The sequence below is a fragment of the Poecilia reticulata genome, chromosome 13, assembly GCF_904066995.2.
Source record: "Poecilia reticulata chromosome 13, P_reticulata-male-v2, whole genome shotgun sequence".
Taxonomy (NCBI): Eukaryota; Metazoa; Chordata; class Actinopteri; order Cyprinodontiformes; family Poeciliidae; genus Poecilia; species Poecilia reticulata.
The window spans coordinates 30838715-30854126 of record NC_088842.1 but is presented as its reverse complement, the minus strand read 5'-3'; the positions used below and the strand labels follow the sequence as shown (position 1 = coordinate 30854126).

At 38.1% G+C, this 15412-nt stretch overlaps 1 long non-coding RNA gene across 1 annotated transcript in view; it reads left to right on the top strand.

Moving 5' to 3' along the window:
- LOC103475122 (uncharacterized) overlaps positions 1-8950 on the top strand; it is a 28856-nt gene extending 19906 nt beyond the window's left edge. Inside the window, exons 3-4 of the long non-coding RNA XR_535295.2 lie at positions 4346-4427; positions 6088-8950. This is a non-coding gene — a long non-coding RNA (uncharacterized LOC103475122). The remainder of the gene's footprint in view (positions 1-4345; positions 4428-6087) is intronic.
- The last annotated feature ends 6462 nt before the right edge of the window (positions 8951-15412 follow it).

Below are 15412 nucleotides of genomic sequence, written 5' to 3'. Positions count from 1 at the left end.
CCGTCAAATAATTTCACACTTTAGAGAAACTGGAACGCAGCTGTTTTTGTGTCCTAAACGAAGCATGCCAATTCTAGCTGTGGAGCACAAATACATCCAGGATGTTGTGGGGGGAGAGTTTCCTTTTCCTGTTGCTTTTGCTGGTGGACTTTCCTGTAGGTTAGCTCTGACTGTTGGTAGACCTTTGGGTACCTTCCAGACTCATCACCGGGCGCCTCGGTTTTTATCTCTAGGGAGTGGAGTTCCTTACTGTAAAGTATTAGTTCATATCCTGCTCTCCTGGGTGGTCAGGCTGAGGAGAAAGCTCCAGATCTACGCGTAGGTGCGGCGAAAACGAGGACCACACGAGGTGATGAAACATCTGTTCTTCAGGTGCTATTACAGAAAAAAGAAGCAGATATCACCCTCTTTTGTTTCACTGGACCGCAGTGGCAAACATCCAACTGAACTGAGTCCGGTTTTAAAGGGAAAAAGCTAATTAGTGAGTTAATTACACTGTCAAATTCCAGGTTTTGTCTTACTTTTTTTTTTTTTTTTTTTAATCCATGTGAAAGCTGTTGTCAAGTCTGATTTATCTGTTCGACGCCTTGAAGCGCAGGAAAAAGAACCCGAAAGCAAAACTATTACATGCAGAAAATAAGCATGATGGAAATCGGTGGTTGAGCAAAGTATTTAAGATGATTGATCTAAATTAAAGCAGCAAAACCGCGTTAGCAAAACATTCAATTACGGCTACAAATCATGTTTTCAGGATCCTGAATGCCAGACCAAAGCGTGCCTTTTCCCTGACACACGGAGGAGAAGGATCTCTCCCTCTGTCTCCACAATCACTCATTTCAGAAAAACATTGCTGTGAGATGGGCTAATGCTACTGGATGATGATGATGATGATGATGATGATGATGATGATGATGATGATGATTGTTTTTTGTGAGCCATCCAGAAACAACTGCCTGATCCATTTTGTAGTTTTTTACAGTGATAATTCTCTGGCTAACCACTGTTTGTCATAAAAGTTGATGGTTATAAATCAGTGTTGTGGCAATATTGCTCAGTTTTCCTTTGCAAAATTCCACGTTTTTCCAGTTGGGACAGACTGGAATACAATAGAAATACCAGTTATTGTCCCCAGGGGTTTGCTTTGTTAAAAACAACAAGAAAACCTGCTAGCCACTGAAAACATCAAGATGGCAGCCATTTCTAAAGATGAAAATCATACAATATTTTTTTTATGCTTGAAAATGGCCGCCATGGTTGCAATAGCAATAAAATCAGCTGAATTTAGTGCTAATGGTGGACACTGCTAACCAAACAGGTTCAGTAACCACGTATTGGATAAGTATGACTCTTAGCTCTGCAAAAGCTAAATTGCTAAGCACATAAAAACCTAGCGGAAGCTAATGCTAACTAATTAAAACTACTGCTAGTCTGTGCCACAGATCTTCATCTCCTTCCAGTGTGAGACTCAAACAGCAAAATGCTGAAACCATCAACTCTAGTAAAAGAAATCAGAATTAATTTAATGAAGTTAATTTCATTTGTTTGAATCCAATTTTTTCTTTTTTTTTTAACTCATTTTATTTCTACCTCATTTGAACTTGCTGCTCAGTTTACACCATGATTTTCTAGCAACCCCAGCAGATTCTCATTTGATAAGTTTTCAAATCATAATTTGGATTTTTAATCAGACAAAAGTTATTTCCCTCAGCAAACACTTGATAACTTTATTTTTATTTGTGCGATCTGGATGATGGAGATATCAGTGGAAAGATCTTCTTATCATTTGGACTCTCAGTTCTGTTTATTGCAAATTTAAAAGTAGCAGCAAGTTGTGCAGTGGCTGTTGTTAGCATTGCCTGCAAACAGGAAGTTGACATTTTTATTCCTCTTTTTCCCCCATTAAAGTGATCACTCCCAAAAATATTTTAGCTGGCAACTCCAAACGGGGGAAGATATAATTTTTTTTCCGAATCCCAAGTTGGAAAACCTTAACGGAACATCCCCTGAAGTCAGAACTCCTACATGGAAAGTTGGAGGTCTCTGCATGTTGAATCGACCGCAGGGCCTGATTCAATATAAATACGCAGGAAAAATTGTAAGGAAGAATATTTAGACAGTTCAAATCTTATTGAATCATCACCAAACACAGAATTATATCCTTCATTCACTATAAAGGGGTTTTTATGCAGACACACAAGACGTTTGATTTAGGACTTATTTTCTGTTTCCGACATTGCCTCACTGATTTATTTTAAATTGAAATAAACAGCAGGTTGATGAGTTCATGCGACACACATATGCATAACAATGTGTGCCTCTGTATGAAGGGCGTGCATCACATAAACCAAACCCAGAACTTCACCCAACATGCCCCAGTCACAGGAAATGGGTGTAAACGAATGACTCAGCTAGCTTTGACCTCTGCCGCTGCTCCACCTCCCCACCCTGCAAAAACACAAAAATATTACCAAATATTTTTTGTCTAGTTTCTATTAAAAACATCTTAGAACACTTGAACTAAGACAAAACTGACTTTTAAGTAACTTTTCAGCAAGATGTAGGAGCTTGGTTTAAGAAGGTAATTCCTTAAAGGTGACTTATTATGCTTCCTTGAGCAGGTTAGAATGGATCTACGGGTTATAAAAAATGTTTTTACTACATTTTTGGCACAGAAATCATTCTTAGACAATGAGGTTTTAATCTGCTCATCTGCCTATTTTCAGCTGTTTTAGGGCGCTTTGTCACTTTAAATCCAGATAAGCTGCATTGTGGCCACGCCCCCCCCCCCCAACTCATTGTTTACACTCACACCTGAAAATGGCTGCAAACAGATGCGCAATTATACAAACGTACATCTTTGAAAAGCATTAGTGTAGCCTTCTCCCCAGCCAAAATGAATGCAGCAAGTGGTTTCTGAATCATAATTCAACGATAAAACGTTTGTCTTTTCCAGCAGCCACTGCACAGCACATAAAACCAGCTGACCAAATGTGCGGGAGCTCTACTGGGGTTGCTAGGTAACGGGCGGAACTCTGCTGGGGTTGCTAGGTAACTGGCTGTGCCTGCTGACTTGTAACTTCAAAATCTGAAGGTTTTTTTTAATGACTAATTTTCAAGGCACCAAAAACTTTTATTTCCAAAAACGACTGTGTGCTTTTTAAGCACTTTGTGTTTTTAGAATCAAAAGAAACCCAAAGTGAAACACAAAAACATGCAAAATGTGAATTTGGCATGATATCTCCCCTTTCATATTGATTTAAAAATCAATATCGGCCCATCATTTCACTTATAACAAGACATTTTTTCTATGTTTTAAGTGTTTTAATCTGCCGGTGGAACTAGAACCTTTTTATCAGTATTAAGGCGTTATTGACTTAAAACAAGCTCCACTCTCTTGCTGAACTTGTATGTTAGTTTTGTCTTATTTTAAGTATACTTGCAGTTGAAACTGGATCAAACAATATTTGATAAGATTTTGTGTTTTTGCAGTGCAACAGACCTCCACCCTCTTTAGGTCAACTTTAATTACAAAGAAAACATATATTTTTTTCCTTTGTCTCGACACCCTTTCTCTGTCATTTTTAGGAGTGCATCCCAAGTTTTGCGGATGAGTCACAGTTTTTTCCTCCACCCTTCATAAACTCTCCCTCTCTGCAACCCGAATAGCCTCGATTTTTGCAAAGCAAGAAACAGCTGCCACACAGCTGTGCATCCTTATCAAATCCACACAGGTGTGCACGATCGCAGGCGATGCTCCGGCGCACGTGTGCAGCGCTGAAACTTTGGCGTTAATTTGCTCGGAGACAGCACACACTCATGCAGCCGTGCACGTGCACAAAAAACTCACATGCAGCTTCAAAGGATGGATGTCATAAACAGGACTGGGAGGGAGGAATGTGTTGTTCATTGGGGAATTCAGAGCTGGTGGAGGGGAAGAAAGGGAGGGCTGTGCTGACCCTAATGTCCCTCTGAATGAAGGCAGGGGAGGAGAGGCTTTCTCTCTGCTGTCATAACCCTTTCACCCATCAATACGGCAGGGAGCGCCGCTGACACCGGAGGCCACAGATCACGGCTGACTAACGTAAAACAGGCCCTGAGCTCCATCAAACCCCCAAAACCTGAATATTAGGTGTCAACATGTGAGGCGACTGCCTGCCTGTGCTGAGTGTTAAAGTCTATCTGACCGGTGACACAGCCTGCGTTAAATTAACCATAAAATTCTGCAGGTTTGAAATTACAAAAATAAACCAAATTTTTTTATAAGATGTTTTTGTGCCAAATCAACCTTATTGAAATAGATGTTTTTCCCAAAACTGAAACTGAAGCACTTATTTTGACCTCACAGGAGTCACATGATCAACAACAGGATGTTACTACTGCTGGGAACCACAAAGAAGAAGACAACAGGAAGTGGTGGGAGGATGATGGTGCGGCATGTTTTTTAATGGTTTATTAGGTGAACAACGTTATTTACGTGTGATATTAATTGCAGTTTGTACTTGATGGAATCACAGCAGTTGTGAAAATAGATTTGATAAATGGAAACACGCTAATTTATACATATATATAAAACAAGTTTTTTGAAACGTAGTTTTTGTGCTAAATCAGCCATATCAAAATAGATGAAATTGAAACACATTTTTTCGCATCACAGGAATCACATGATCAACAACCGGATATTACTACTGCTGGAAACCACAAAGAAGAAGACAACAGGAAGTGGAGGAAGGATGATGGCATGTTTTCAATGCGTGTATTTTTAATGTGTGTGATTTTAATTACGTTTCTTATGTAATGGAAACAGCAATTATGATTTTTTTTTCCTGGGGAATATCAACAAAGATTTGCACACATTGGTAAAGGAAGCGCAGCTACACCCTCAGAAATGTTCTAGGAAAAAAACAAGTGTATTTCTGAGCTTGAAAAGATGAATATTTGCTGAAAAAATCTCAGTTCTTTTCTCAAAAACTTCTGAGGTTAACTTCATCATCTATCAGCAACCAGAGGAGATGTCGGCGCCTTATTCAGGAGTCGGGAGGACAACGCCTACTTGGGAGCGGTTTCGTATATTTTGGGGAAATTGTAGTCTGCCATATTACAGAAGATCTATGGACTCAACAACTTTGAAATGAGACAACTTTTTTGAACTGTTTTGCTGTGAGAACACTGGTGGAGCCTGATAAAACAAAAACAAACCATCATCCTGCTACCACTTCCTGTCGTCTTCTTCGTGGTTTCCACCAGTAGTAAGTAACATCCGGCTGTTGATCATGTGACTCGTGTGATGCGATAAAAGTATTTCGATATGGCTGAAACGCCACCTCAGCGCAAAAACGTGAGATTTTTTCAAAATTGGGGTCATTCTGAATCCCCACTAGAGGGCGATGTTGGACGGACAATGTTAGCCTCATTTGTATGTAGCGAGATTGAAAACGTGAGTTTTGTATTTTACAGGGCGAAGTTATGTTTTTTGTTGTTTGTTTTTTTTAAACTAGCTTGTTTCCATTAAGCAAATTTATTTTTGTAATTTGAATTTGCACAATTTTGTGTTTGATGGAAATAGAGCTTGTGTGTAGAATATCCTAAGTTATATGAATATTTTATGATATGATTTATTATTGTTAATTTTTATTCTACAGCAGGGACAAGGTAAACTAAAATATAAATTTTATGTTTTAAAATGTCTCTGTCAAACATCCTAGACACTTAACTCACCCTAGAACAAAACTTTAACGAAAAGAAAGAAAATGACAATCGATAAGACATTGAGCAAATCGGAATAATAAATATTAATTAAATTTAAAAAATATCAACTAAATGCTAAAACACAAAATGTAAAAAAATCTCTAAAAAACAATTTTGCGAAGTTTTGGCATTTAGCAAATAGGAATTATTTTGGTAATTCTAACTTAAACATTTTGTCTGATTTCACTTCATTCAGTGAAAAAAAGTGTAATTTAATTAAGCGTGAAAATATCTGGTTTCAACTGTAAATAATGTTTTCCAAATTTAGGCTTTTAATCAAAGTTTAGAAAATGTAGTTTGAATATCAAACACTTTCCAAATCTTGAAAACATTTAAATTCAGCAGTGGAGAAGCAATGGAGGCTGACCTTGAAGCTGCAGAGAAAGGTCGTGGATGAGCCCTAACGCTGATGCTGATGATACTAGAGAGGATGATGAAGGAGATGCTGACGAAGAAAAATTTGCAGAAGAGGCTGATGCAGTTTGGTAGCCAAGGTTTTACAACGCCACAGCTACAGTGTGAGTCAGTGGAAACAATCAAACTGGTGCTGAATAAGCACCAGCACCGGACCAGGATCTGTAGAACCCCAAATGAGTCCAGCTCGGGCTGCACATGTGCAGATGGAGCAGAGGAACCTGGTACTGAGCAACGCTGCAACCCAAGGGAAGTGGCAAGGAAGCTACTGGTGGGGAAGAGGAAGCGGCTACTGGTGCTGCTGGTGACCAGAACGTTGATCCTGCTGCTGCAGGTGATGGTGAGGAGAGACTGCAGCAGGGATGGAGTGCTGAGGAAAAGCCTGGACTCGGAGCAAAATGAAACGCACAGGCCATTAAATGTTGGGGGGAAAATAAGTGGTAGTTCGGCTAAGCAAAGGTTGGGGAATCCATGTTATGCGAAAGCATCAGTTGTGTTAGTGCAACGGCATATTAGGGTCAAAAAGGAGTAAATTTCCATCAAACTGCCAATTTTATAGGAAAAATATACATTTCTGAGTTTGAAAAGTCCAAAAAATCTCAGAAATTTTCTAGAGAAAAACATGAATATTTCTGAGCCTGAAAAGTTTAAAATTTGCTTTAAAAAATTCAAAAAAAATTGGAGGAAAAAAAAAAGAAACTTCTGAACCTTAAAATTTACTAGAAAAAACTCTCATTCTGTGATTAATGTCAGAAACGTTCAAGAAAACGACATGAATATTTTGGAGCTTAAACAGTCAAAAAATTGCATGAAAAAACTCAGATTTTGAGATTAATTTAATAAATTCTATAGAAAGAAACTATAAATTTCTCAGCTTGAAAAGTTTCAAAATTGCAAGAAAAAAACAAACATTTTCAGATTAATCTCAGAAAGTTTCTAGAAAAAAAAAACTTACTAATTTTGAGCTTGAAAAGTTGAAAATTTACTGGAAAAAATTCAGAATTTTTTGGGGGGGAACATGTGAAAACTTCTGAAAATGAAAATTTGATAGAAAAAACACAGAAATTGTGAAATTAATCTCAGAAATTTCTCTGGGGAAAAAAGTGAACATTTCTGACCTGAAAAAAATCTAAAATTTAAAGTTTCCTGATGTCTTGCGTGCTTTGTAACTGGAGCTCAATTAGACAAAAATAGCAAAATTCAACAAATATCGAAGTAAAACTAAGAGTGAAAGTTTCTGTTCTAAGTAAACACGTTATTGACTCATTGCTGGGTATCAACATGGTTGAAACTAGAGCTTTAGTGTTAGTAGTTGTTCGTTAGGGGAACAAATGTTTATGATTAGTGTTTTATGACTAGCACAACCAACTGTTTAGCTAACATCGCCCACCACTGCCTGAGAGAAAACCCAAAGGATCAGAGCGTCCATGAGCAGCAGAGGTTTGGCAGGAAGGTCTCACACCTGCAGCTCCGGTTGCCTTACATGATGCACTAATTTGCTGTTTGGAGCCGATCCTGCCGACGCTTCCAAACACCTGCCGGTAATCTGCTCATTGTGCCCAAAGGACACGATCCTGTGAAGTCTGACTTCAGTTAGTCATCCGGGTTTGTTCTTCTGTTGACGTTATTTGTCCCCAGTCGAGATCCCCACACATCTGCAGCGCATTCAGTTTAATGCACTTTATATTTTCAACGCTCCATGTGGGATTCTTACGAGGATTGGGGCCAGTGAAAAAAAAACAAACAAAAAACCTCAAAGAATTCAGACTTTTGATCTCAGAAGATTAAAATCGAAATTTTGAAAGAGAAAAAGGAATTCTGAGAGAAGTGAGAATTACGAGTAAAAAGTCAACATTCTGAGAAAAATTTCAAAATTGAGATTAACGTTGAAATTGTGAGTAACCAAAGTTTTAAGAAAACGGTCAAAATTGTGAGGAAAAAGTCAGAATTCAGAGATTGTAGTTGGAATTATGAGAAATGTCAGAATTATGAGAAACAATTCATAATTATGAGATTAATGTTTCAACTATAAGAGAACGGTCAGAAATCTGAATCAACAGTTTCACACAGATGAACAAAACAATTGCATATTTCCTGGCAAAAAAAATCTCAGAAAAGAAAAAAAAAAACTTGGAAATTTCAGTTTCAAAAAGTAAAAATGTTTGATTTCTGAAACTGAAAAAAAAATAAAAATCCAAAAGTCAAAAACTGACTTTTAAAAACTCTGAAATTTTCACGTTTTCTCTTGCAAATTTCAGAATTCTTTCTAGTACATTTTTGGCTTTTCAAAATTGGGAATTTTCTTGTTTTGTATAGAAAATTTCTGAGATTAGTCTCATATTTTTTGACAGGAATGTGCTCCTCTTCCTTGTCTTTCTCTCTACTATGGCCCTGATATGCAGTCGTAACCATAACCATTGCATCTTCTGCTCTTGCAAATTTTCTAGCAAATGCAACTTTCCAAACTCAGAAATCTTTTCGTCAAAATTTCAGAGATTTTTTTTTTTTTTTTAATTTGCTCCTTGTTTTTTTTCTTGTATTCCGTCGGACAATTCTGGCCCTAATCGTCTTCCATACATTTTCCTATTGTTACCTGTTGTTTCCCACAGTTTGTTGCTCCTCCAAAGTTTTTCATAGTGGTTCTGTTTCTAATCTGTCATTTTATACTTTTATTTCCACATCATTTATTCTCTTTTCCTCCTTTCAATGTTTTTTTCCTGCCAAAATAAAAGATGTGAAACAACCTGGCGAAGAGCAGCAGCAGCAGGAACAGCTGCCAGATTCTAGTCAATGGTTGCAAATTACTCACTTTCTGCTTCCATTGCAGCTTCTGTCTGCTCTGTCCATCGACGAATTCAGAAACAATAAATTCAACAGAATCAACAAGATCATCTAAAAAGAGGAAACTTTTCAAGTTGAACACAAACCAGAGATGTAACTAGTTACATTTAGTACTTTTAGGAGTATTTTACGCTGTACTTTCTACTTTTACTTGAGTAATTTTATTATGAAGTATTGTTTCTCTTACTTTATACTTTCATATAGAAAGACATTCATTTGAAAATGTTTTCCGTTGCCTCATTACATTATTTTGTTCAATGGAGCATTTGGGCCATAATAAGAAATTTATATAAAAACAAAAAAGTTAAATTACGAAAATAAACTTGAAATAATCAGAGAATAAAGTTGGGATATTATGACTTCATTCCTGTAAAAGTTTATTCTTAATTATAGAATTTTATTTTCTTAGCTTTCTGTCGCAATTTTGTAATAATGTTATTTAGATAAATTGTTTGCTTTTGTTTTAAATTTATTTTGTTTCTATATGACTTTGTTTATTCTTTATTACATAAAGTCAAACTCAACTCTATTATTGTCATTTCGGTTCTTAAAATACCAAAATTTCCACTTAACTTTACATTTTGGTCCGTCTGATGACGTCAGTTTTAAATATTAAGTTATTGATAATCTGATCAGTTACTGAGAACTTGAATAAACTTTTTACCAAATACTGTTTTAGTCTCACTTGGTAAAGGTTTTGGCCAACTGGATAAAGACGAAGCTGATTTAAGAGTTTGCTTTAATTCGGTTAAACTCAAATTTCTCTTCTCGCCAACATAAGTGGAAACGATCCCAAATCTCCACCTTGTTTGTGTTAGATTTAGCAGCAGAAGCTTTTTACTGGGTTTCATATAAAGCTGCTTTTCTTGGCTTTAGTTTTTACAACTTAGAGTGACATAAAATGATTTTTAACTAAACACACATGCAAAAAGAAGAAGAAGAAGAAGAAGTTGTTCCTGATTGTGTTTCCAGTGAAGCCGTTTTAGCTGAACTCTGTCGTCGTTTCCCACTGCGTTCTGAATTAAACATTTATTTAGAGGCATATTTGTCTGAGGGGGAGCAAGCAGCATTTATTCTGCTGTGTGCTCTTGTTTATCACCGAGGGAGCTGTTTACCGGGTCGGATCCGTCCCTCTGGGTCCGGGGAGTCGGGAGAAAGTCGGAGAAGGAAGGAAACGGTGGGGCCTTATCGTGAGAAAGAGCCGGTCCTGGGGTTTAATTGGTACCTTTCTTTTTTTAGAAAACATTTCTCAGAGAGGGCCAGAAAGTGAGTCAGGCTGCGAGCTTTTTAAGCAAAGTCAGACACTCTCACATGGTGCATCATACTTTCTCTTTGTAGTTTTTTACTTTGAAGGGTTTCTTAAGTTTCCCCGTCCGCCTTTGATCTGCGCCTCTGAAAGCTGTGATCTGAGCTACTGGTTATTTCCACGACAAAAGGCCGCGGACGCCACCTGGCAAGGAGGAAATGAACAATTCGCTGCTGGGTTTTTCCCCTCAGATTCTCAATTTGGACGTGATTTTTTTCCCCCCAGAATGTTTAAGGTAGCGTGACGAGTGTTAGAGCCATGCTGAGGTATTAAAAAGACGAAATTATGAGAATAAAGTCCGAATATTACAGGAATAAAGTCGCAGTACTTTCTTGTACCAATTTGTTCTCGAATCATTTTGATATTACGACTTTATTCTCATAATATTATCACTTGATTCTCATATTTATTCTTGTAATATTTCTACTTCATTCCTGTAATAAAATCTGAATTTATTTCTAGTATTTATTTCAACAGGTTTTTTCATAATACTGTGACTTTATGTACAACTTTATGCCTCATGGTTTCATTTCTCATCAGTATGTGCTTAACGTTCGATCATAAGGTAGAAACAGCAATCTATCATGTCATTCTGCCACATGGTTATCTTCCCCCCCTTTCATGTCTCATGTTTATTTCAGGATCATAACTAAAATAAGCGGGAAAACCTTCAAAGAGCTGCCAGGTTAGTAAAACACGGGAGCAAAGACACAAAGAAGAGATCCGCTCTGCTGGTTCAGGTTGCGATAAAATCTGAGTTTAACCTGCAGCTGCAGGTGGAGAGCAGAAAATCTGCCCGCTGCTTTCAAACTGTATTTATGGATTCTGAAGTGGGTTTCTTTTGTTTCCTCTGTGGCTCACCTGTGTGGGAGAGAAGAGTTCACAGCGGGAGGAGCGTTCGTACAACACCTGCACTGCAAAAACACAAAATGTCACCAAGGATTTTTGGTCTACTTCCCAGTGCAAATATTTTAGTACACTTGACTTAAGATTTCCAACTTTTTAGTCTCAGAAATTTCCTTTTTTTTTCTACAAAATTTCTGAGTTTTTTTCTCGCAAATGTTTGAAGTTAGTCTAAAAATGTTCATGTTTTTAGACAGGAAATGTCCTCCTCTTGTGTGTGTGTGTGTTTTTTTTCTTACGCTGTAATTGTGACCCAGTATTTTTACCTGCTGTATTTTGAAGTGCAGGTGTTCACCTGGACAGAATCCAGGTGCAACGTGATGCCACACCCTGTTGTCATGACAACATCTCAGAATGAACGGCCCTCTGACCAGCCAGCGCTTCATCTGACAATATAATGAAAACTAATCCTAATCCACTGCTCCTGAAAACACAAACTAAACGTTTTCTTGTCTATTATTTTATGTGCTTTGTTTCCAACATATTATAAGAAGTTCTGCCGGTGATTCCTCCCGGTGTGACTGTTGTCACTGGGAGCAGAAATGCGTGTTTGTTGACGCTCTGCACCTGGAACAACAATGGATCGGAGCAGCTGTGTGTGTTTCAAGCCGCGCAGCAGCAGGACATCAGCGTCTGTTATTAAATCAGTCAGGAATTACACCAGACCCGCGGACGTGGAACCGCAAATGTCACACACACACACACACACACACACACACACACACACGGTGCAATAAGACCGAACCCAAAACAGCGTTTGACAAACCGAATCAGGTTACATGCAACCGAATCGGGCTGCTGAGTCGACGTGTAAAAGAGCCGCACTGCAAAACAACAAAAAAAAACAAACTCGCACTGAAAAAACACAAAATCTTACCAAGTATTTTTGGTCTAGTTTCTAGAGTCAATATCTTAGATTTCTTTTATGTCAAGGGTTCTAACTTACGAGTAACTTCTGAGCGATACTGGAGCTTGTTTTAAGTCAATAATTGATTAAAAAGTACCTGTTTCATTGCCAAATTATTTGACTTGTAACAAGACATTTATCCCATGTTATCAGTGAAACAATCTGCCAGTGGAACTAGAACTGGATTGCTAGGTTACGGGCTGGGCTTGGCTGGGGTTGCTAGGTGACAGTGGAATATTGTACCGGTGGATCTGGAACCTTTTCATCAATATTAAGTAGTTGCTAAGTAATTATATACTTATAGACACGCTCCTATATCTTGCTGAAAAGCCACTTGTAAGTTAGTTTTGTCTCGTTTCAAATGCTCTTAAGATGTTTGAACTAGAAACTGGACAAAAATACTTTGTGATATTTTGTGTTTTTACAGTACAGATGTTATTAATGTGAACTGAACCTTTGAGGTTTTGTAGGTAAAGCCAGATGAAACGCGCCACATGGCGGTAATTAAAGCACCAATTATGTCAAAAGTGATGAAAAGCAACAACAGAATAATTTCCTGGTTACTCACGCAGTCGTATAAAGTCGGCACGTGGATTGGGTTAGCGGTGAGAGAACACCTGCTTGACCCCAGATCCCTTGCACTTTACCTCTTTCTCTTGTTTTTAGTGAATGCAAGTGTTGCTTTTACTTCTCTTTGGACGGAGTGAGTTTTTCTGGCAGGAGATGTCAAGTCAGCATTTCGTTTCGGTCCCATGAAATGCTGCAGGGCCTGGGAGGAAGCAGCTGCTGAGAGACGAACACTGGTCGGAAGGACGAGCCAACTTGAGTTTACCTTCCCTCGGGGAGCGCGCGATGAACAACATGAAAGATTTACGACCCTCCTGTCCTTTATGCTCTGCTTTTTTCTCTCAGAGAAGGGAGGGAGGGCGGAGGGGGCGTGCAGCCATTTTTTAAAACTGTAATCCTGAGGTCTTCCTATCAAACTGGTGTTTTCCTTGTTAGGGGTTTGGTAATGATCCTGTTTTCTTGGAAAAACAACTCTTTATCTCACCAATTACATCCCGGTCGTCAAGATGGCAGCACGCAGTGTGCTTTTACAACAATAACAAATCTAAAACTGGCAACCCATCTGTCAAAAAAAAGTAAGAAAATCGTTTCATCCGTCTTCATTTATCTGCCCACAAGAAACATTCACCACAAGCACCAAGTGGGAGGAAAATAACCCTAATTTAGTGGTAACATGACCCCAAAGATACAGGATCAACACAAAGCGACCTCCATGACACTCTCCAGCTGCGTTTCCATATGTACAACACTTTGGTTTCACTTAAAAATACGCAAATTTAAGTAAATTAGCTTAATGAAACACACCAATTTTAAAAAACAGATGTTTTTGCGCTTGGATGAGGTGAAAATGTGTTTATTAAGCTAAACTGAAATGTAAACGTATTTCACATCACACAAGTCACGCGATCAACAACCGGATGTTACTACTGCCTGAAAATACAAAGAAGACAACAGGAAGTGGTTGAAGGATGTTGGCACCACGTGATTTTAATGGCTTATCACATGAACAAACTTATTCACATTTTGTGTTTCATATTTAATGGAAACATCACAACTGTGAAATTGTGTTTTTTTAGACATAATCAGAATAATACTAAAATTTTGTGCACATTTGAAATGGAAATGCAGCTAATGCTACAAAAATATTGAAAAAACTATTTTTCAATTGTGGTGTTTCTATTAAATAAGACACGCAATTAAAATCACACGTAAATATGTTTATTCATGTGATAAGTCATTAAAAATCTTGCAGCGCCATCATCCTCCTACCACTTCATCTTCCATTGCACTGATTTCAATACAACCAAAAAAACACCTCATGCTAGCACAAAAACTTTTTATCAAAAAATTTAAATATATTTATTTCCATTATTCCAATTTGCAAAATTGTATGGTCGGTGGAAACTCAGCTTAACGGGATCCACAATTAGTTAGACATGTTGGCCTAAATATATAGTAATTTTCCTTTTAACTAAAAACTCACAATTATATATTTAACTTTTGTTTTTCATCCATGGAGGTCGCCATTCCAGTACAGCATGCCGTACAGAAAGGCCAACTTTTTGAGTTATCATATTGCATTTGACTGGTGTAATTTTAGATCATGCCACACTGTGTCGCTATTGGCTGTAAATAAAAAATAAATGGTGAGGTGATTCTGGATCGCTTCCCACATGAAGAAGAAGAAGAGCGCAGTGGGGAAACACAACTTCCGAAGAGCCTATTTGAGCTCTCTACATCCTCTCCAGAAAACTTTGAGTCATTTGTACGTACAAAACTGACGCAGGACATAACAGGTGATGGTTACCTTAACGAGCTAACCGTGCCGGCAAAGCTCTTAACCCCCGCCGCCGGTGTTTTGACTACCTGTGCTACCCAACAATCCGTCCTACCTTAGTTGTGGGAATGCGCATGCGCAAACCGATGTTACGCCGAAGTGAGCGAAAGACTGGGAGCTCTTTGAAATGTTAGCGGAGCTAATGCTACTACCGCTAATGTAGAATGTGAAACCATAACAGCTTTTAGCGAACCGGACACAGAGCTACAGAACTACTTACCGAGCTACAGAACCACTTACCGGATCACGCAGTCCGACCAGAGGTACGCATCAGTCATTGTTTTGTTTATGAAGCTGAAGTTGGCATCAGCAGCAGCACGAACACCTGCAACTTCTTAGGCCAGCTCGTTCCTCTTCCTCCGTTTGGGTTTCTTCATCTTCATTTCTTCTGGTGATAATTTCCACCAGCTCCGGTTCAATTTGAAAAGGCTTGACGACATTGCTCCTCGCTTTTTTGGCTGGACAGAGCTAGCGTACTTAATTTACCCAGAATGCATTGCAGCGTAAGAAACATGGCGACGTTCATGTGAAAATATTTTATTTAAATATATAAAAACTAAACGGCCCACAGTATTATTACAGTGTAATTTTTTACATTAAAATAAGTATGTCTCAAAGTCTAATGCCACTCACTATATCTGCATTTACTTTATAACTTTGTGCAAAACTTTGTTTATTTCACAAAAAAACACAATTTTGCAATTGTAGCGTTTTCATTAAATAAGAAAAGCATTTAAAATTACAAATGAATATGTTTGTTTATGCTGGGCCATGCTCCTCTTACTACTTCCTGTTGATTTCTTTGTTGTTTCCACCAGTAGTAACATCCGGTTGTTGATCATTTGACTCGTGTGATGCAAAGAGTTTCCATTGCAGTTTTGCAAAATACACC